Consider the following 21,185-nt stretch of genomic DNA (forward strand, 5'->3'; position numbering starts at 1 on the left):
TGCCTTTCTTCTGGAGGAGTGGTGATCTTGGAGCTACTTTGTTGGAAGGAGGGACCCACGAGCTGAATACAGTTTGGGACTACGGAGAGGGTGACAGAGGACAATCTGAGCCCCTGAAAGCTCACAGACAGGTGGAAGTCTAGGAGAAGCCATGCTACTGTAGCTTTCCCCAGGCATACAAGAACTGGCCAAAGCTGGAGCATATTCTAGAAATACTAAGACAAGTTACTAGCTTCAGTTGAGGGCATTCTAGAATGTTTACTGGCCTGGTTCTTGGGAAAGAAACACATTGAGTTTGCTGCATGGAATTGTAGGACCATAGATTTAAATTTGCAAAGGCCATCTATTCCAACTCCATCATTTTACAGTTTAGCCAACAGTTAACCAACTTGTACAGATAACATAAATTAGTGAGTGGCAGAGCAGAGGTTCAAACCAAAATCCTTTGGCTCCAAATCCAGCACCCTATCCACTGAAATCCCAAGGGACATATAGGACATTAATGATGTAAAGCACCTTTGAGCTTTTTTAGGCCAATATCCCCATTTTACAGAGGAAGAAACTGAATCGCAAAGAGGGGAAAGAACTTGCCAAAAGTTACACGGTAAATTAGTTTCAGAGCCAGGATTAGAAACAAGGCTTCAACTCCCAGCCAGGTGTGCTGCTATTCCCTGCACCCCTGTTGCAGAGAGGCATCTCAAAAAGCAGGAGTGAAATGAAGTATGGGTTTGGTTATTATGATAAGCCTGCGATGGTTAATATTTTTTATCAATGACTTGGATAAAGTCAAGTTTATGGAAGACTCTATGATGCTGGTAGTGATAGCCACATATATTAGATGTCAGTGTCTGGATCCCATAAAATTTAAAAAGCTAGAATGGTGGACTAAATCTAATAAAATGCAATTTATCAGGATTCAATGAAAGGTCCTATGCTCTGGAAGCAAAATAAAGATGAACAAGATAAAAATGTCTTTTTTTTAAAGACAAGATGAGTGGGCATGACTACAAAGATTTATGGTCTTAGTGCTAACTTGTTGAGTCAATATTACAATATAATTAGGAGATAGTAAGGTATAGTAGGAAGAAAACAAACATTTATTAAGTGCCTATTATGTGCCAGGCACCATGCTAAGCACTTTAAAAATATTCCTTTGAGGCAGGTCCTATCATTACCCCTATTTTTCAGTTGAAGAACCTGAGTCGGACAGCTTAAATGACACAGCTTGGTGTCTGAGGTGGGTTTTAAACTCAGGTCTTTCTGACTCCAGGTAGAGGGCTCTATACACGTCACTACCTGACTGCCTCTAAAAAGAATGGAAAGAACTCCAAATATTCTCCCTGAACTTGATCTTATGGGATGTAAGTTGTAATCCTACTTATGCTACTTATTAGTAGTGTGGCCTTGGGCAAGTCACCATTCCTTCTGACTCTAGATCTAGGACCCTCTAATAATACTTTCTTTGCAACAATCCTGTGAAGTTGGTAGTGCAGGTGTTTTATCTTCATTTTACAGAGGTGGAAATAGAAGATCTGAGAAGTTAAATGACTTGCCCCTACTTGCACAACTACAAAGCATTGAAGGATTGAAATCTAGCTTCCCTGACTCCGTGCCTACTTCTCTGTCTACTGTGCAGCACAGTCTCTCTCTAGGCATCAGAAGAGTTAATGCCATCTAAGTTGCACTAAGTGGGGCATAGGTGCCCAGAAGATTGGAGGAAATAATCCTGCTGGATTCTGCTGGAGTTCACTTCTAAATGCCATGCTTTAGAAAGTTCATTGAGCAGATTGAGTGTATCAAGAGGATGGTATGGCAGCTAGACACCATGCCAGTGGAGGCACAGGTGGAGGAAGCTGGACTGTCCCGCCTGGAGAAGAAAAGACTTAGAGAAGAGCTTCATAACTGCCTTCCAAGTATTTGAAGCATTGGCTTGTGAAACAGGGATTCCATTTGATCTAGTTGGCCACAGGGAACAGCACTCTGAACAGTGCGTGAAAGTTTCAGAAAGCCAGATAGGTTCAGTCCAAGGGCAATTGTTGTCTTCCCAACAATAGAACTGATTGGGTTGCCTTATGAGGGTAGTGGGGGTCTCCTTCACTTTACATTCTTTCCCCCTCTTTTTAAAAATTAAATTTATTTGTTTGACTAAAGCATTTATTTATTTTCTCTGTCCCACAGTCTCCCTATCCGCTCCCTTCAACCCCCTTTAGACTTCCGAGTTGCTTTAATATGTATTTTCTAATCAGTATTGAATTGGAACATTTATTCATATGGTTATAGATAGCTTGAATTTCTTCCTTTAAAACTTGCTTTTTCATACCCTTTGATTGTTTATATAGTGAGGGAATGACTCTTAGTCTTGTATGTGGACTTTTATCAGAAAACCTACTCTAAAGAGTCTTTCCCGGTTACCTGTTTCCATTTTAATTTTAACTACATCAGATTAGTTTGTGTCAGCTAGGGAATAAACATTTATTAATTACTTACTATATGTGAGGCACTGTACTAAATCACAATTCTTGCCCTCAAGAAGCTCACAATCTAATGGGAGGGACAGCAAGCAAATAATGATGTACATACAAGTTTCATTCAAGATATACTGGATAGAATCACCAGAAGGAGGGCACTAGAATTAGGAGGTATCAGGAAGGCTTCTTGTAAAAGGTGGGACTTGAAGGAAGTCAGGTAAGCCAGGAGATGGGGATTAGGGAGAGAGAGCATTTTATGTATGCAAGATGGACAGTGAAAATGCCTGGAGATGGAGCATCTTCTTAGAGGACTAGCAAGGAAACCAATGTCATTTTATATAATCAAAATTTTTCATTTTATCTTAATGCAATCTTCTGAATTGCTTGTTTCATCATAAAGTCTTCCCATATTCATAGATTTGAAAGGTAATTCCTTTCTTGCTCCTATAAGTTGTTTAATGATGTAACCTTTTGTATTTAGGTCATATATCATTTGACCATGGTATCTGTATTGAGGTGTTGATTTATGCCTGGTTTCTTCCAAACTGCTTGCTTTTCAGTTTTTCTAGCTGTTTTTGTTAAATAGTGACTTTTCCTCTGCCTTAACTTAATATCTCTCTTTCTCTCTCTCCCTCCCCAGCCCCATACCCTGTTTTCCTCACTTCTCCCATCCCCCCCTCTAACAATGCCACATTGGTTTGATGATTACTTCTTTGTAGTATGGTTGGAGATCTGATACTGATAGACCCCCTTCCTTCCCACCTTTTTACAATATTACCCTTGAGATTCTCAACTTTTTGTTCTTCCATATGAATTTCATTACTATTTTTTCTAGATCTATAAAATATTCCTTTGGTAATGTTATAGCACTGAATAAGTAAATTTAAGTAGTATTGTTATTTTATTTTTATTATGTTGGCTCTATCTACTCATGGGCAATGAATATTTCTCCAATTATTTGGGTCTGTTTTTATTTCTGCAGAGTGTTTTGTATTTGGATTTATATATTTCTTGAGTGTGTCATGGTAAATGGAGTGGCAAATATTTTGTATATTCTGTTTTTATTTTGCATGCATTTTTTCTATCCCCTCCTGCTGTGTTTTGTTAGTAATATAAAGCAATAGTGATTATTTATTTTATATCCTGGAACTTTGATGAATTTTTTATTTCAATTATTGACTCTCTAGGGTTTTCTAAGTATGTCATGTCATCAGCCAAAAGTAATAATTTTGTTTATCTATGCATCAGTTTCTTTTTCTCATCTTATTGCTGCAGCTAACATTTCTAGCACTATACCAACTAGTAGTATTGACAATGGGAAGGGAAGGGGATAAGCATATCTATTTATCTGTCTATCTATCTAATCTATCTCTCTCACTTACTATGTGCTAGGCATTTTGCTAAGTGCTTTTTACAAACATTATCTCATTTGATCCATACAACAACCCTATGGGAGGTAGGTGCTATTATGACTTTCATTTTACAGTTGAGAAAACTGAAGCAAAGAAAGGTTAAAATGACTTGCTCCAGGAGGCAGAGCCAAGATGGCGGCTTGGAAACAGGGACTTGCTTGAGCTGTCCCCCAAATCCCTCCAAACACCTGTAAAAATGACTCTAAACAAATTTGAGAGCTACAGAACCCACAAAATGACAGAGTGAAATAAGTCTCCAGCCCAAGACAGCCTGGATGGTTGCTGGGAAGGGTCTATTACACTGTTCTGAGAGCAGAGCACAGCCCAACTTGGGCTGTACCAGAAGAGACCAAGCCAGAGTAGACCAAGTGGAGCAGGCCTCAGGGCCCTGAATCACTGGCACCTGTGGCAGTTTCCAGACTTCTCAACCCAGAAATGCCAAAGATAATGGAGCAGGTCAGTGGGAAAACTGTTGGACCTGGGTGAGAGAAGTGAGCTCCCCAGCCTCAGGGTGGCAGAGTTGGCTGCAGCTGCCACTGTGGGGGCTGCTTCTGGAGCTGTAGGCCCACAGATAGTGGGGGGAATGAGGCAGCTGATCAGAGTGGGAGTGCAGGATCTCTTTGCTGGTGCCGAGGCAGTGTTCCCTTGCTTTGCCCTGCTTGGATCTGGGTCACAGTTCTGGTTGGTGGTCCTTGGGGGAGGAGGAGTGCTGGTGTGGCAGAGCTTGCAGTGACTAGAAGTAGCTCTGAAAACAGCAGCGCAAAACCTGAAGCTTGGGACAGAGCACTCTCCATTCTGGAAGCAGTCATACACTATCAAAGTGCTCAAAACTCAAGTAATTGGCTGGGAAAATGAGCAGGGAGTGTAAAAGGACTCAGACTATAGAATCTTTTTTGGTGATAAAGAAGATCAAAACATACAGCCAGAAGAAGTCAACAAAATCAAAGATCCTACATCGAAAGCCTCCAAGAAAAATATGAATTGGTCTCAAGCCATGGAAGAGCTCAAAAAGGATTTGGAAACGCAAGTAAGAGAAGTAGAGGAAAAATTGGGAAGAGAAATGAGAGTGATGCAAGAAAATCGTGAAAAACGAGTCAACAGCTTGCTAAAGGAGACCCAAAAAATACTGAAGAAAGTATTACCTTAAAAACAGACTAATCCAAATGGCAAAAGAGCTCCAAAAAGCCAATGAGGAGAAGAATGCCTTGAAAGGCAGAATTAGCCAAATGGAAAAGGAGGCCCAAAAGACTGCTGAAGAAAATACAGCCTTAAAAATTAGAATGGAGCAAGTAGAAGCTAGTGACTTTATGAGAAATCAAGAAATTACAAAACAGAACCAAAAGAATGAAAAAATGAAAGACAATGTGAGATATTGCATTGGAAAAAGCACTGACCTGGAAAATAGATCCAGGAGAGATAATTTAAAAATTATTGGACTACCTGAAAGCGATGATCAAAAAAGAGCCTAGAAATTATCTTTCAAGAAATTATCAAGGAAAACTGACCTGATATTCTTGAACCAGAGAGTAAAATAGAAAAAAATGTAAAGAATCCACCAATTGCCTCTTGAAAAAGATTCCAAAAAGAAAACTCCTAGGAATATTGTGGCCAAATTCCAGAGTTCCCAGGTCAGGGAGAAAATATGGCAAGCAGCTAGAAGAAGCAATTTGAGTATTGTGGAAACATAATCAGGATGACACAAGATCTAGCAGCTTCTACATTAAGGGAATGAAGGGCTTGGAATATGATATTCTGGAGGTCAAAGGCACTAAGATTAAAACCAAGAATCACCTACCCAGCAAAACTGAGTATAAAACTCCAGGGCAAAATATGGATTTTCAATGAAATAGAGGACTTTCAAGCATTCCTGATGAAATGACTGTAGCTGAATAGAAAATTTGACTTTCAAATACAAGAATCAAGAGAAGAATGAAAAGGTAAACAGGAAAGAGAAATCATAAGGAACTTATTAAAGTTGAACTGTTTACATTCTCACATGAAAAGATGATATTTGTAACTTGTGAGACCTTTATCATTATTAGGGTGGTTGAAGGGAATATACATATATGTAGACAGAGGGCCCAAGGTGAGTTGAATATAAAGGGATGAAATCTGAAAAAAAATGAAATTAAGAGGTGAGAGAGGAATATATTGGGAGGGGGAGAAAGGGAGAGATAAAATGAGGTAAATTATCTCACATGAAAGTGGCATGAAAAAGCAATGATAATGGAAGGGAAGAGGGGGCAGGTGAAAGGGAATGAGTGAATCTTGCACTTATCGGATTTGGCTTAAGGAGGGAATAACATGCACACTCAGTTGTGTATCTTACCCTACAGGAAAGTAGGAAGGGAATAAGAGGAAGCGATGATAGAAGCAAGGGCAGATTGAGGGAGGAGGTAGTCAAAAACAAACACTTTTGAAAAGGTACAGGCTCAAAGGAGAGAATAGAATAAAGGGTGCAGGATAGGATAGAGGGAAATATAGTTTTTCACAACATGACTATTATGCAAGTGTTTTGCATAACGATACATGTATAACCTATATTGAACTACTTGCCTTCTCAAGGAGGTTGGGTGGGAAGGGAAGAAAGGAGAGAATTTGGAACTCAAAGTTCTAAAAACAAATGTTAAAAAATTTTTTTTACATGCAACTGGGAAATAAGATATACTGGCAATGGGGTGTAGGAATCTATCTTGCCCTACAAGAAAGTAAGGGGGAAAGGAATGGGGGGGAAGGAGTGGGGTGATGGAAGGGAGGGCAGACTGGGGAAAGGGGCAATCAGAATTCATGCCATCTTGGGGTGAAGGGGAGGGTAGAGATGGGGAGAAAATTTGTAACTCAAAATCTTGTGGAAAAGAATGTTGAAAACTAAAAATAAATTTTAAAAAATACATTAAAAAAAATAAAGTGACTGGCCCAAGGTCACACAGTAAGTATTTGAGACCGGATTTTAACTCAGGTCTTTCTGATTTCAGGATCCATTGTACCACCTCTCTCTAAGGCAGCACAATGGGCAACTGCTTTATTTCTGATCTTATTAGAAGGACTCTATTTTATTCCCATTATGTATAATTCTGGCTGTTGGTTTTAGTTACATACTATTTGCCACATTTATTCCCATGTTGTTAGTGTTTTGTTTTGTTTTTTTTTTAAACAGAAATGCATGTTGTATTTTATCAAAAGCTTTTTCTGCTTCTATTGATATAATAATAGGAATTTTGTTGTTTTCTTATTAATATGGAGGCTGCGTTGCTGGTATAAAACCAATGGGCTCATAGTGTGTAATCTTTGTGATATATTGCTGTAATCTTTTTGCTAATATCATATTTAACTTTTTACATCTCAATTTATTAGGGATATTGATGTTTAATTTTCCCTCTCTGTTTTGACCTTCCTAGATTTAGATATTGAGACCATATTTATGTCAGAAAAGGAGTTTGGTAGTTTTCCTTCATTTGCTATTTTTGTGACATTTTTGTAATATCTGAGTTAATTTTTCTTTGAATGTTTGATAGAATTCACATGTGACTCCATCTGGTTCTGGGTTTTTTTTACTTTGCAAATTTATGAGTTGCTAGATTTATTTTTCTGAGATTGGGTTTTTGAATTATCTATTTTTTATTCTGTTAATCTGGGTATTTTATATTTGTAAAAATATCCATTTTATTTAAGTTTTTGTTTTCCCTGGCACATAGTTGGGCAAAATAGTTTCAAATAAAGACCCTTATTTCACCATTCATTGTGAATTTTTTTTCATTTTTTGATTCTGGTAATTTGATTTTCCTCTTTCTTAAAAAAGTCAAATTATCTAATGCTTTGTTGTGTTGGTTTTTTAAAAAAGATCTCAGCTCCTAGTTTTATTTATTATTTTTTTTTGTCTTTCATTCTGTTAAACTTTCCTTTGATTTTTAAGATTTCTATTTTGGTATTTAATTTGGGTTTTTATTTGTCTGCTTTCTAGTTTTTTTATTACTTGCATGCCCCACTTGTTAAACTCATCTTTCTTTTCTTGATGAAAGTATTTAGAGAAATAAAATTTCCCTTAAAGACTCCTTTGACTACCTTTTATAAATTTTGGTGTTTTATCTTTAATGAAATTATCTATGGTTACTATGTTTTGTTCTTTCACCCACCAATTCTTTAGAATTAATTTGTTTGGTTCCCAGTAATTTTTCAATTCTATTTTAATAGCTCTTTACTAAAGAGAATTTTTATTACATCATAGCCAGTAAAGATTATGTTTCATACTATGACTTTGTTTTTCATTTGTTTGTCAGGTTTTTATGCCCAAGTACATGGTCAATTTTTGTAAAGCTGTCATTTACAGCTGAAATATGCATACTCCATTCTATTCCTATACATTAATCATTAGAGACCTAATATATCTAATTTACCTAAGATTCTCTTCAGGTCCTTAACTTATTTCTTGTTTATTTTTTGCTTAGCTATGTTTAGATCTGAGAGGATTACACTGAGGTCTCACATTATTGTAGTTTTACCATTTATTTCTCTCTTTAACTCAATTTTTCTCTCAAGTATCTAGAAGCTCTATCATTCAGTGCATATATGTCAAGTATTGATATTAATTTATTATTTATGGCACCTTTCAATAAAATGTTTCTTTTTTTTTCAAAAAATTAACTCTATTACTTTTGCCATATATATAAGATTATGATGGCTACATTTGCTTTTTTGAGTTCAGTTGAAACTTACGGTAGGTAAGTGGAACAGTGGATAGAGTGCTGGGCCTAAAGTCAGGAAGACTCATCTTCCTGAGTTCAAATCTGGCCACAGACACGTATTAACTGTTTGGCCTGGGCAAATAACTTAATCCTGTTTGCTTCAGTTTTCTCACCTGTAAAATGAACTGGAGAAGAAAATGGCAAGCCACTCCAGTATCTGTAACCAGAATGGCCTTTGTTTTCTTTGGGTGGCTCAGTTTACCTCATTGGGTCTTGCTGGGTCTGCTGCTCCTCTTCTGGGACAGGAAGCCCAGACACCATGCCGGGAAGCAGAGAACTTCCTGTGTGATGAGTCATGGGGCTGGCTGAGGGGAGGTGTTAACTCCAGAGCCATGCCCTGTTGGGTGTTAACCTAGTCTACACTAGGGGGAGGGGCCAACTCAAGAACCAATTGGCCCTGGTCATTCAGGCGGCGCTTGATGATGTCAAAAACTCTATAAGAGGGGAGAGGACAGCTTGAAGAGTTCTCTTTCCTTTTCTGGTTGGCGCGGCAGTGGTGGGGAGCGTGACTCTGGGCCAGCCCTTGCTCTCCGGCCAAGCCCAGATGTTGGTAACTATGAATTGTATTGGGTGTGTCTGTTGATATTTGTAATTTGTTTGTATTTTGGTTTTGAGTTTTGGGGTGCTGGTTATTTTCCCCTGAACTAAATGAATGTTCTGAACCTCAGGGTGCTGGTGCTTTCCCCTGAACTAAATGAATGTTGTCTGTATGCTAACTGCATCCTGGATTAAAGTAAGCTGGTCAACCCCTTCACCGTGCTTTCCTTGTTTAAGCAGATAAAAAGAACCTGTGCTTTCCCAGCATCCCAGCAGCCTCCTGGGTCCCGGCAGCCTCCTGGGTGCTGGCTGTAGGGGGGGGGGGTCTTATGCCCCCACAGAAGCTGCTAGCTGGGTTATTAAAACAGTATCTTTGCCAAGAAAACCTCAAATGGGGTCATAAAGAATGAGACATGACTGAGAAAATGACTGAACAACAACAAAGAAGCTTAATCGATTTCTCTCTAGCTTTTTATTTTAACTCTATGAGTCTTTATCTTTCAAGAGTGTTTTTTTGTAAACAACATATTAATTCTATTTTCTAATCCATTCTTTGGTCTTCTTCTATTTTAAGGTTGGATAAATCTCATTTGCATTATCATTTATGATCATCAGTTCTATAATTCTTTCTAGCCTTAATCTTATTCTTTTTCCTCTCTTTACTCTCCAACCCCTCTTAATCATGATTCTTTACCTTTATTTCTTCCTTTTTTTATCCATTTTTATTGATCTCCTTATCTGAGTTTAGGGTTTATTTTGTTTATGACTAATCCCTTCCTGGGCCTACTCCCCTTTCACCTACTCCCTGCTCCCTCCTTTTGATTTGAATATACTTCTATGCCACACCTTTCTGTGTATTTGTGTGACTGTATGTTCTGTCCAATGCAAATGAAAGTGAGGTTCAAGCAACACCTGCTTCTCCTACACCTTTCTCATTTGAATCTAATTGGGCATACTGATTAAGTATGATAATAAGTTCCCTTGTCTTTTCTCCCCTTGTCTTCTCTAGTGTATCTGCCCATCCCCTCCCTTTCTGTCCTTCTTTTAAGATCATTGAAACATAAGAAAACCATTCCCAGGCCTTTTGTCTTGTTTGACTCTTATGAAATTAAAGTTCTGAGGGACATATGTTATCCCCCTCCCTTTAAAAGGCAAATGCTTCATCCTTATAAAATTCTTTCTAATTACTCTATTTATCTTTTTGTATTTATCCTATCTCCTGTTTTGCATTTTGAAGTTTCTACTTAGTCCTGTTCTTTTCATCAGGAATTCTTGGAAGTCTTCTATTTTATTATAAGTTCATTTTTGCTTCTGGAATATTAAATTCAGCTCCATTGTGTAAGTTATTCTTGATTGTAAGCCTACATAAGTTGTCTTTTGGAATACTGTATTCCATGTTCTTTGCTTCTTTATAGTGGTAGCTTATAAATCTTGTGTGATCCTGACTGTGGTTTTTTATTTCTTTCTCTTTCGTTACTTGCCAAATAATTTTTTCTTTGACCTGGAAATTCTAGATTTTGACTTTGACATTCCTGGGAGTTTTAATTTTGGAGTTACAGGAAGCTATCAGGAGTTACAGGAAGTGATCGGTGGATTCTTAGTATTTTCATGTTTCCTTCTTGTTTTGATATGGCCAGGCAATTTTCTTTTTCTGTTTCCTTTAAATATCATTTTCAATTTCAGAGCTACTAAAGGTTTTTGCTGTTTGTCCTTCATTCTCGAAGAGGACCATGACATTGGGGAGGTGATGATGTGACATGCAAATGAATTGGATTTAAGTGAGGGCTCTGCAAAGCCACCAGCCTCACTTTCTCCTCAGGAGCCATCTGGGTACAGTGGCAAGATACAGATCAGGGCCACTGGAGATGGCCCTGGATGCAGTGGGAGATCTTGGCCTTTGTAAGCTAAGGTCTTTAACAGGTCTCAGTTTGCCTGAGGCAACACCCATTCAGTGCTTAAGGGTAGGTTAGAAATGAGGCAGAGAATGGCCTCTTTACCTGGTCAAGAAAAAGAAAAAAAAATCAATCTGGGAGGAAAAGACCTTCCAAGTTTCTGGCCAAAATAGAAACAATTGCTATTTACTGTACCCTGAGCCAATCAGGGCCCAAACAATGACCAAGTGGGGCTTGACCTGGAACCTATTGTTGGCCAAGAGGGGCCATCTCTAGTCATCTTGATCTATATCTCAACATTGGACCCAGATGGCTCTGGAGAAGAAAACGAGGCTGGTGACTTTGCACAGACCTCTCTCACGTAAGTCAGATTTAATTGCATGTCAAGGCATCACCTCCTTGATGTCATGGTTCTCTTTGAGAACAAAGGACAAATAACAATAATAACCTCTGTTGGCCAATCAATGAGAGTCAGAGTGATTGGGTCCCCTACAACCTTTAAGGAAGATGTAGCCAGCCTTGCTCTTTCAGTGTGGGTGAAAGTTGGGATAAATACCCTCCAGAATCTATTTTTGAGATCACAGACAAAGTTTGAAAACTTTTTGTGAGCCAAGGTCCCAAAGCAAGTTTGTTAAAGAACTCAGAATCAACGCCAGGCATTCTGCATCCTGGTTTCCAGTACTCATTCCCTTGTATCCTGCTGGGCTCAATGATGGTTTTACTAAGGATCCTGTAATATACTGGAGGCTCTTATGATGATGGTGATTCTTCTCCATATTTCAAGAGAACAGAACCAGAAGAAATAACTTCTAAATCATAATCCATTTACTTATTTTTTAAGTACTTGTTATATGTGGGACCCTGTTCTAGGCACTGTAAGATGCCACAAGTTATGATCTCTGTCCTTAAGAAACTTATGGTATGGTATAGCAGTGGAGATGAAATTTATCTGCTGAGAAAGACAATCCAACATGTCACTGTCAGTTGCATAATACGGCTGATCACCTTCCAGCCCACAGGATTTCAGAAAGGTGTTCACAGAAGGCTTCCTGGAAAAGACAAGGCTGGAGCTGGGCCTTGAAGGCTTGAAAGGATGTAGAAAGGGAGGGCAAAATGCCAAGTGGAAGATTATTTTTTTCATGACCAGAAAGTTCTTAGCCTACCTACTCTGTTCCTGAGGCTCCTTGGAGGCAGTCCCTTGGCAGAACCTTAATGTTCTGATACTCTAATTCTGAGTAGATGTTAGGGTTAGGGTTAGTTACATTTTTTACGAGGGCACCTAGGATAGGCAGTCAATGTGTTAACTCATAGCAATTACTTTCTAATGGTGATATTTTAAGCACTGAGCCAGGTTGGGCAAGAGATTGATGACTTACCGAGGTGACTCTAATCCTACTATGTAGGAAATTTCCCCACATAAAGCCCCTACCCAAGGAAGCCAAATTTTCACTTAACAAGCAAACCCTGTTGAGGAGTCACTTTCACCATTCATTGAAGAAAGGATAGGTGGCGCAAGTGGACAAAATGTTGGTTTGGAGTCAATACTTGATTTTGAATAATTTCTCGGATACTTAGTAGCTGTGAGACCCTGGGCAAGTTACATGGCCCTTCTCAGACTCAGTTTCCTCATCTGTAAAATGGTTAAGATAATAAATAGCACCTATATCACAAAGTTGTTGTGGGGATCAAACTATGTATCTGTATATATACATATATACAAACATTTTTTCCTAAAGGAGGAGATTCTTTCAAAACCATTTTTTATAGCTCATTCTGCCTACCAGGATAAAACCAATCAGAATTAGGTATGAAGGAAAGTTTTTCCAGCATCAGAATCTACAACACCCCGACTTAGTGACCAGTCATTGTTTCTCAGAATAACCAAATCCTCAGTGGTGAATTATTTAAAGCTGTAAAAGAATAGTTATAAACAGCTCCCCAGAGTTGGGGAACAGTGTCCAGGCTTTAAGTACATAATGAAATAATATCAAAAGCAAGGACGGGCTATAGGAACAATAAATCCATGAATTGCGAAATGTATCCATTGTGAAAACTGTACTGAAGGGAAAACCAGATGTTGATGCTGAGCTTTCCTAGAAGGTAGAGTCACAGAGTGAGATGGGAAACACAAAAGGGGGACGCTTAAAAATACCCCAAATCCCAAAGGTCAGAAATCCCATTGCACTCACTTAACTCCTTTCTCAGGGAGCAGTGTGGTTGGTGAGAAGGTCACAGGATTGGGAAGCAGGAAACCTTGGTTCTGATTGTATCTCTACTACTAACCACTGCAACTTGAACATATCCTCCTCTTTAGGCCTTAGTTTCTCCATGAGTGGGTTGGACTAGACCACAGGCTTATGTTTTTGGAGATGGAAAGGACCCTAGGGGTCTCTTAATGTAACCCCTTTATTTTATAGGAAACTGAGCCCCAGAGATAAAGTGACTTGCTTAGGATCACAGACATAGTAAATGTTGTAAAGTTGAGATATAAACCAAGGTACTATGATCCGTAAGGTCCTTCCAGCTATTAAAAAAATAAAAATGCTTTGTATCTCAAGGAAGTTCTTTTGTTTGGATCCAAAGACTCAGCTGGACAACTTGATGAAAAGATACTTCATCAGTAAGGAACACCTCTTTTGTATGGTCAGGCAAAGGAACTCTGAGATCTGGGTTTAGAGTTCACTGTTCTCTGAAAAGAGAGAGGGGAAGGAGGATGGAGGATATTTGATTTTGACTTCACTCCCTAGGAATAGTCCAATACCCCCGGCTTTCTGTGTTTGCAGGTTTGGGCAAGATTATTGTCGTCACTGCCCACCATATAAACCAAAACTTTCAGCAACTCTGTCTTTGTCTACTCTATCTCTGGTCAGTCAGAATGAGGCCCTTTTCTTTCTAAATATGTCTGTGGCTTACATCTAGAGGGCAGTCTGGTGCAGTGGAAAGAGGACGGCATTTGGAATTTAAATCTCCGCTCTGAAACTTACTGGCTGCTAATTTATGCTGCTAGGATTTAGAGTTAAGAAAACTTAGAGGTCGTTTAGACAATCTTCTCCTCTGTAAAATGGACATATCTGTTGCACTTACCTGATAGATGTGTAAAGATAAAATGAGGTCGTTTACACATTTATTACACACATATAGTTGGTTACATATGATTACATATATACATACATATGTATATACACGTATGCATACATACATACACACATATATTTGAATTGAAGTTAAGAACAATCCAAAGGGTAATGGATAGGGCCATGGTGGGGGTGAAAAGGCTGCAAAATATAAAATAAAACAATTATAAATGGCGTGAGGAATGTCATTAGAAAAAAATGTGTGAAGGAAGAGAAACATGGGTCAGTCACACAGCAAGAGCAAGAGACAACTGACAGATAGCCTGTGTGTTCCACTAGTCCTCCAGCAATATGAAGAGAATTAAAAGAAAGCTCCGGGGATGCTGGATAACCTTCTGTGGTGATTTGTGGGAGGACACGGACAAGAGATCAATGGGTTGGAATTTGAATTGTTGAAGGGATTACTCTGAAGCAGACCTTTTGGAGTACTAGAGTCTTCGTACCTCATATGTATGTGTATGTGTATGTGTATGTGTATGTGTATGTGTATGTGTATGTGTATGTGTATGTATACATAACATGTAGTATGATGTATATATTATATAGAAAAAGAGAAATATTCATACTTCATATGTACATGTATGTAAATATATGTATACATAACATATACATATAAAATATAGTATACTACAGTATAGTATAAAATAGATGAATATTCATACTTCATATATATGTATATGTAAATAAATGTGAATATATGTGCATATAAAATATAGTATGATTCATATGTTATGTAGAAAATAGACAAATACATCAACCTTAAACCACTGTATAAATATTGGACCCTATTAGTCTACATCCTCATTTTATAGATGACAAAACTGAAGCTCAAACTTGCCAAAAGTGAAACAGGACATAAGTGGCTGAGCCAAGATTTGAACCCAGATCTTCTACATTCTGTTTTCCTTGGACAAACCACTTCTCCAATCTGGGCCTCTGTTGCCCCATATGTATTATGACGCGGATGTTTGGACGATCCCTGAGGTTCCTTTCGGTGCTGACACTCTATGGATCTGTGATTTTATGCTAAGTAGAGCCCTATCAGTTCTTTTAAGAGGACTTTGCTGTGAGGTCTGTTTATAAAGAGTTCCATCTCCATTTGGAGGAAAGGAAAACGAATAAGGAAGATAAAGAAAGAAGCTGGCTAAAGTCTTTTTCAGCTCCAACATTCTGTGACTCTGAGAGTCTGGGCTCAGAAGGGCCAAGAAACCTATTAAGTGCTAGCTCCTCACTTAGGTTTGTTTGCTCTGGGCTTGGGCACTTTAAAGGCGCAGTAATGATCAAGAAACAGACCAGGTGACATTAAGAAAGGGAGCTATCCTGGAGTCTCTTACAAAACTGCCTAATATTATTTTTATTTTATTAAGGCACCTGGATTCTTAATCCTCAGCCCTTCTCAAAGGAGCAGCTTAACTAAACAAAAAGGGGGACAACAGAGACCCTTCAGGGAAGGAAACATAAAACTCAAGTTTTTCTGGGATCTGTGTCAGCCAAACTAAGTAGTCTGACCTACCTCTCCAGGTAGGGAGTCTTCTTTTTTGTCTGTTGAACCCAGATCTTGCCTCATGGAGCTTGTTGGTGCTTTGGAAAGCCCTGTGTAGGAAATGCAGAAGGCCATACCAGTCATGAAAAAGGATTAAATACATGTTAAAGACATGCATCTTTTTCTATCGGAAAAGACCAGCTTTGTCCTTTTCATAAATATTAATGTAGGAAAGAAAGTGAAACCATGTTTCCAACGACAAGAGCCCCTGAGTGAATAACTATTGCAAATACAAATATGATGTCAGCTCCTGGGGAGCCAGCCTATACCAGAGCCTTGTGGAAACATCTGAGATCTTCCATATCCCAGGAGTGGGTATTTCTCTAACCCGTGCAGTTTAAAACCATACTTGACTTTTAGAGTTAGTCTACATGAGTTGTTCTGCTCCTCAAACTCATCACCTAATAGCTGTCCTTGCATATAGTAGATGCTTATTATTAAAATAATAAAAGGAATAGGGACTAGACCTGTAATTTCATTTAGTATAAGGAATTGCCAGGTGAGGAAGCTCTTTTTAGTGATATAGGTCAGTAGCTTCTCTGAGACTTAAAGACTTAGATATGCTATTTCCTGGAATGTTAAATTACTTAGTAGGATCACACAGCCAGTCTGTGTCAGAGACCGGACGTGAACTCACATCTTCCTACCTTGGAAAGTGGATCTCTATCCATTATACCAACAACAATAACCTTTTTTGATTGGGACCTATGATTTCACAAGTGTAGGAAACTTCCTTCATTGATACAGATTTAACGCCTCATCTATAATTTTTACTTTTAGTTATTTTCCCGAGGACACTGGGAGGTTAAGTTACATCCCCATGGTCATACAGATATTGCATGTCAGTGATAAGATTTGGGCCCAGGGCTTCTTAACTCAGGGTGGTTCTGTAGCCACCCTACCACATGCTAGGCTTATACATATCATGTAGAAGTTAATTTTAGTTTGATTGAATCTGAGTCTGATTTCATCATTTTGGAAATTCCCTCCACTAATGTAAGTCAAATTGTAATTTATAATCTTAGTACGTTGCCCGAGGCCATTGAGAGATGAAATGACTTGCTCACAGTTATACTGCTAGTATGTGTCAGATTTAGAATTTAAACTTTGATTTTCCTACCTTCAAGGTCTGTCCTTCATAAGAATAATAACTGGCTTTTTGGTTTACAAAATACTTTACACAGGTGAATACAACATAGGTGATATTCACATAGGTGATAAGACAAGAATAGAATATAGGGATGAAAGCAGGAGAAAAAATAAGCCCTTCACTCAAGGGGCTCACTGCCTGGTTGGTCTCATAATTTCATTACGTTCAATAGACTTTAAGTCTATGCTGCTAAGTTCTTGGGGATATAGCAACAAAAATGAAAAATAGTTCTTGCCCTCAAGGAACTTATATTCTACTGGGAGATACAAAGGTGAGTGATTTGAGGAAAGAGAGCACTACTAACTAGGAGAATCAGGAAAGGCTTCATATAGTAGATTGTGGTTGAGTTAAGGCATTAAAGATGTGAAGGATTCAGAGGAATAGAGAGAGCATTCCAGGCATGGAGCACAGCCTTTGTAAAAGCATGGAGGAAGAAGATAGAATGCAAGTTCAGTGACTAGCAAGTAGGCTGAAACAAAGAATGTGTGAAGATGAGTGCCAATATTCAATCAGCAAATATTTAAAGTGCCTATTGTGTGCATTATCCTGTGCACTGGAGATACAAAGAAAAGCGAGAAGCAGTCCCTGACCTCAAGGAATTTACATTCTATTGAGGGAGAAAATATATAAATATAGATTTATACAAAATGTGTGGCAGTTACTTGGCTCAGTGGATAGACTGCCAGGTCTAGAGTCAGAAAAACTAATAATCCTGAGTTCAAATCTTGTCTCAGACACTTATGAACTATTGTAACCCTGGGCAAGTCATTTAAACCCATTTGCCTCAGTTTCCTCACCTGAAAAATGAGCTGGAGAAGGAAATGGCAAACGACTCCAGTATCTTTGACAAGGAAACCCCAAACAGGGTCACAAAGAGTCAGGCATAACCAAAACGACTGAACAACAACAACAGAATATAAAAATAGAAACAAAATAGATATAAGGTAATGGGGTGGGGGAGAAGATTTATTGCATGTAGGCAATCAAGAAAGGCCTTTTCTCTGAGTCTTGAGGAATCAGAGGATTCTAAGAGAGAGAGGTGAGAAAGGAATATATTTCAGGCGTGGGGGAGAGTTAATATCCAGAGGTGGGAAATGTGTTGTGTAGATGCAACAATAAGTCTAGTATAACCAGACAATAGAACGCATGAAAGGGAGTTCTATGTAACAAAGCTGGAAAGTTAGGGACAGTTTGTAAAGAGTTTTGTATGTCAAGCAGGAACTTATTTTCAATCCTAGAGGTAATAAAGAGCCATCAGAATTTACTGAGTAGGGGAGTGACATTGTCAGACTTACTGTATTTCACTACATAATCGTCACAGATTTCATGCTAAATTTTTGCAAAAAAGTGAGATGTGACCATTATATGAAGCTTTTAAAAAGTTGTACTAATATTACTTAAAAATCATTTATTACTAAAATGTCTTTGGTGCAAGATCAGGATGCATACAATACTCATGAATATATATGAAAGTTGGGAAGATGCAAGTCTTACCATATCATGTGACATACTCATGGCACCTTTGCCTGCCTGCTTGCTCCTCTTGCGCCTACGGCTCTACATTGGGTTGAGTGACAATACTGTTGGTACTACAGTGCTCTAAACAAAGCATGCAAGTTGGCTTTCGGAAATATACTGACAATGCGTGTGCACTGAGATTTCTAGGCTCATGGCTCACAATGCGTGAGAGATAAATACATATCCATATGCCACTGGTGGATACGTTGCTGCTCTGTTTCCCTTTTAAGCAGTGTGAAAATACAATTGATGATATGCACGAAAGGTTGTAAACCAATTTTGGGGCTGAAAAAAGACAGGGTGTGACAACTACATGGTAGTGACAATTATGCAGTGGAATACTGTATGTTTTAGGAAACTCATTCTGACAACAGTGAGGAGGATGGATTGGAATGGGGACACTTGAGGCAGGAAGACTATTCTGGGCCAGACTCAGGCCAGTCCAGAAGTATGCTCAATTCAAATCCAACTGGCTCCTGAGAACCAATGGTTAAATTTTCAGTGTAAGCATTTGCATCTCAGAAATTAGCAAACACTACAAATCAAGGCTTCATTTTTTATTTTGTTGATTGTCTGGACCTAAGAAAGAGATAGATAATAATTCAGATTAACCCTAAAATTGTATCCTATGTACATTCCAATGCCCCCCACCCCCACCCCTTGCGTAGCTGGTGGTTGAACATTTATTAGCACACCTCTGTACTGGTTTCCTGGTAGTATGTGTTTAACAATAGAGCAAAATGAGACACTCATAGGTCATTCAACAGCTAACAAAAGGAGGTTCACTTAGCCATAGCATGAGAAGGATATTCAACAAGGATAGGCATGGAAAACCTCTTGAATTGTTTCTACTGAACAAAGCTCCAATAGAGATCCACCACCCAATATATGAGGGCCTCTCCAGCTCCTCATGGTTGCTTTGTACTTAGGGGATGAGGGAATGACTTCATCAGTCTGAACCCTTAGTCCCCTGAGCCACCCAAATCTAGAGGAACATGTCAGTACCTTTTAAAGAAAAATTGGCCTAATCTGTATAGTGGGAATGGAATTAGGTATTATTCCTACCATAGAGACCAATTAGGAGACTTGTAATAATCCAGGCAAGAAGGAATAAAGTCCCGAGCTGGAGTGGTGCCTGCATGATTGGATGCAAGTGAGGTCAAAGTAGAAATGGAAGGATTTGACAATGGGGTACATACTTGGGGTGACAGATAGTGAAAATGAAAGATGACAACAGTCACCAGCCTTGATTTGAATTCAAACCATGCTAAGTTTGAAATGACTATGGATATTTAGTTCAAGTAGGGTGAAATAGTCTGAAGAGGCAGCCAGATTGTGTCAGTGTGAGGAATCTTAAGGGCAATAGAGAGCCATAAAGGATTCTTGAGCAGGGGAATGATATGACCAGATCTGTGGCCAAGGAAGATTGTTTTGATAATATTTTATTTTTTCCAATTATATGTAAAGCCAATTTTTTAAACATTTATTTTTAAATAAAATTTTGTGTTCTAAATTTTCTTCCCTCTTCCCTAAGATGGGCAAGAGAAAGAGTACTTGGAGACTTCTTTTTTAAATAGTACTTTAATTTTTCCAATTACATGTAAAGACAATTTTTAACATTCATTTTAAAAAGATTTTGAGTTCCAAATTTCCTCCCTCTCCTCCCTAAAATGGTAAGCAATTTTATAAAGATTTTATATGTGCAATCATGTAAAACATATGAACATATTAGTCATATTGTGAAGAAACAGGACAAAAGAGAAAAACCATGAAAAAATAAAGTGAAAATAGTACTCTTCAATCTGCATTCAGATTCCAGCATTTCTTTCTGTAGATATGGATAGTATTTTCAATCATAAGTCTTTCAGAATTGTCTCAGATTATTGTATTGCTGAGAAGAGCTCAGTCAACGATAGTTGATCATTACATAATATTGCCATTACCGGTTACAATGCACTCCTGGTTTTGCTCACTTTACTTTGCATCACTTCATGTAAGTCTTTCCAGGTTTTTCTGAAATCTGCCTGCTTGTCATTTTTTTACTAGCACAATAGTTTTCTATTATATCCGTATGCTACAACTTATTCAGCCATTGCCCAGTTGATGGGTATCCCCTCAATTTCTAACACTTTGCCACCACAGAAAGAGATGTTATAAATATTTTTTTTGTATAAGTAGGTCCTTTTCCTTTTTTTGTAAGTAGGCTCTTTTCCCTTTTTTATAATCTCTCTGGGATATAGACCTAGTAGTGGTATTGCTGGATCAAAGGGTATGCACAGGTGTATAGCCCTTTGGGCATAGTTCCAAATTTCTCTCCAGAATATTTGAATCAGTTCATGACTGCACCAATAGTGCATTAGTGTCCCAATTTTTCCACATCTTCTCCAATATATATCATTTTAAGAAGATTATTTTGGCAGTTGTGTGGAGGATGTATTGACCTAAGGGTGAGACCAGAACAGCAGTCAGCTAGAGCTATATTGTAATTGTCCAGGTGAGAAGTGATAAAGGCCTGAACAGAATGGCGGCTGCATGAGTTGGGAGGAAGGAACAGAAATGATGTGTTTTGGAGGTAGAATTGTTAAAACTTGCTAACTGATTGGAGAGTCAAAAGGGCTTAGGGAGAGTGAAGACTTAAGGATAACTTTATGGTCCAGTCACCTCAGGGATTAGAAGATAATTTCTACTCATAAGAGATACAGCAAAATTTGGAGGAAAGGTTGGCTGAAGGGAGACAATAATGAGTTCATTTTAGGTATATTGTTTCAGATGTTAATGAGACATCCAGG

The sequence above is a fragment of the Trichosurus vulpecula genome, chromosome 3 (assembly GCF_011100635.1).
Source record: "Trichosurus vulpecula isolate mTriVul1 chromosome 3, mTriVul1.pri, whole genome shotgun sequence".
In the NCBI taxonomy this organism is placed as follows: Eukaryota; Metazoa; Chordata; class Mammalia; order Diprotodontia; family Phalangeridae; genus Trichosurus; species Trichosurus vulpecula.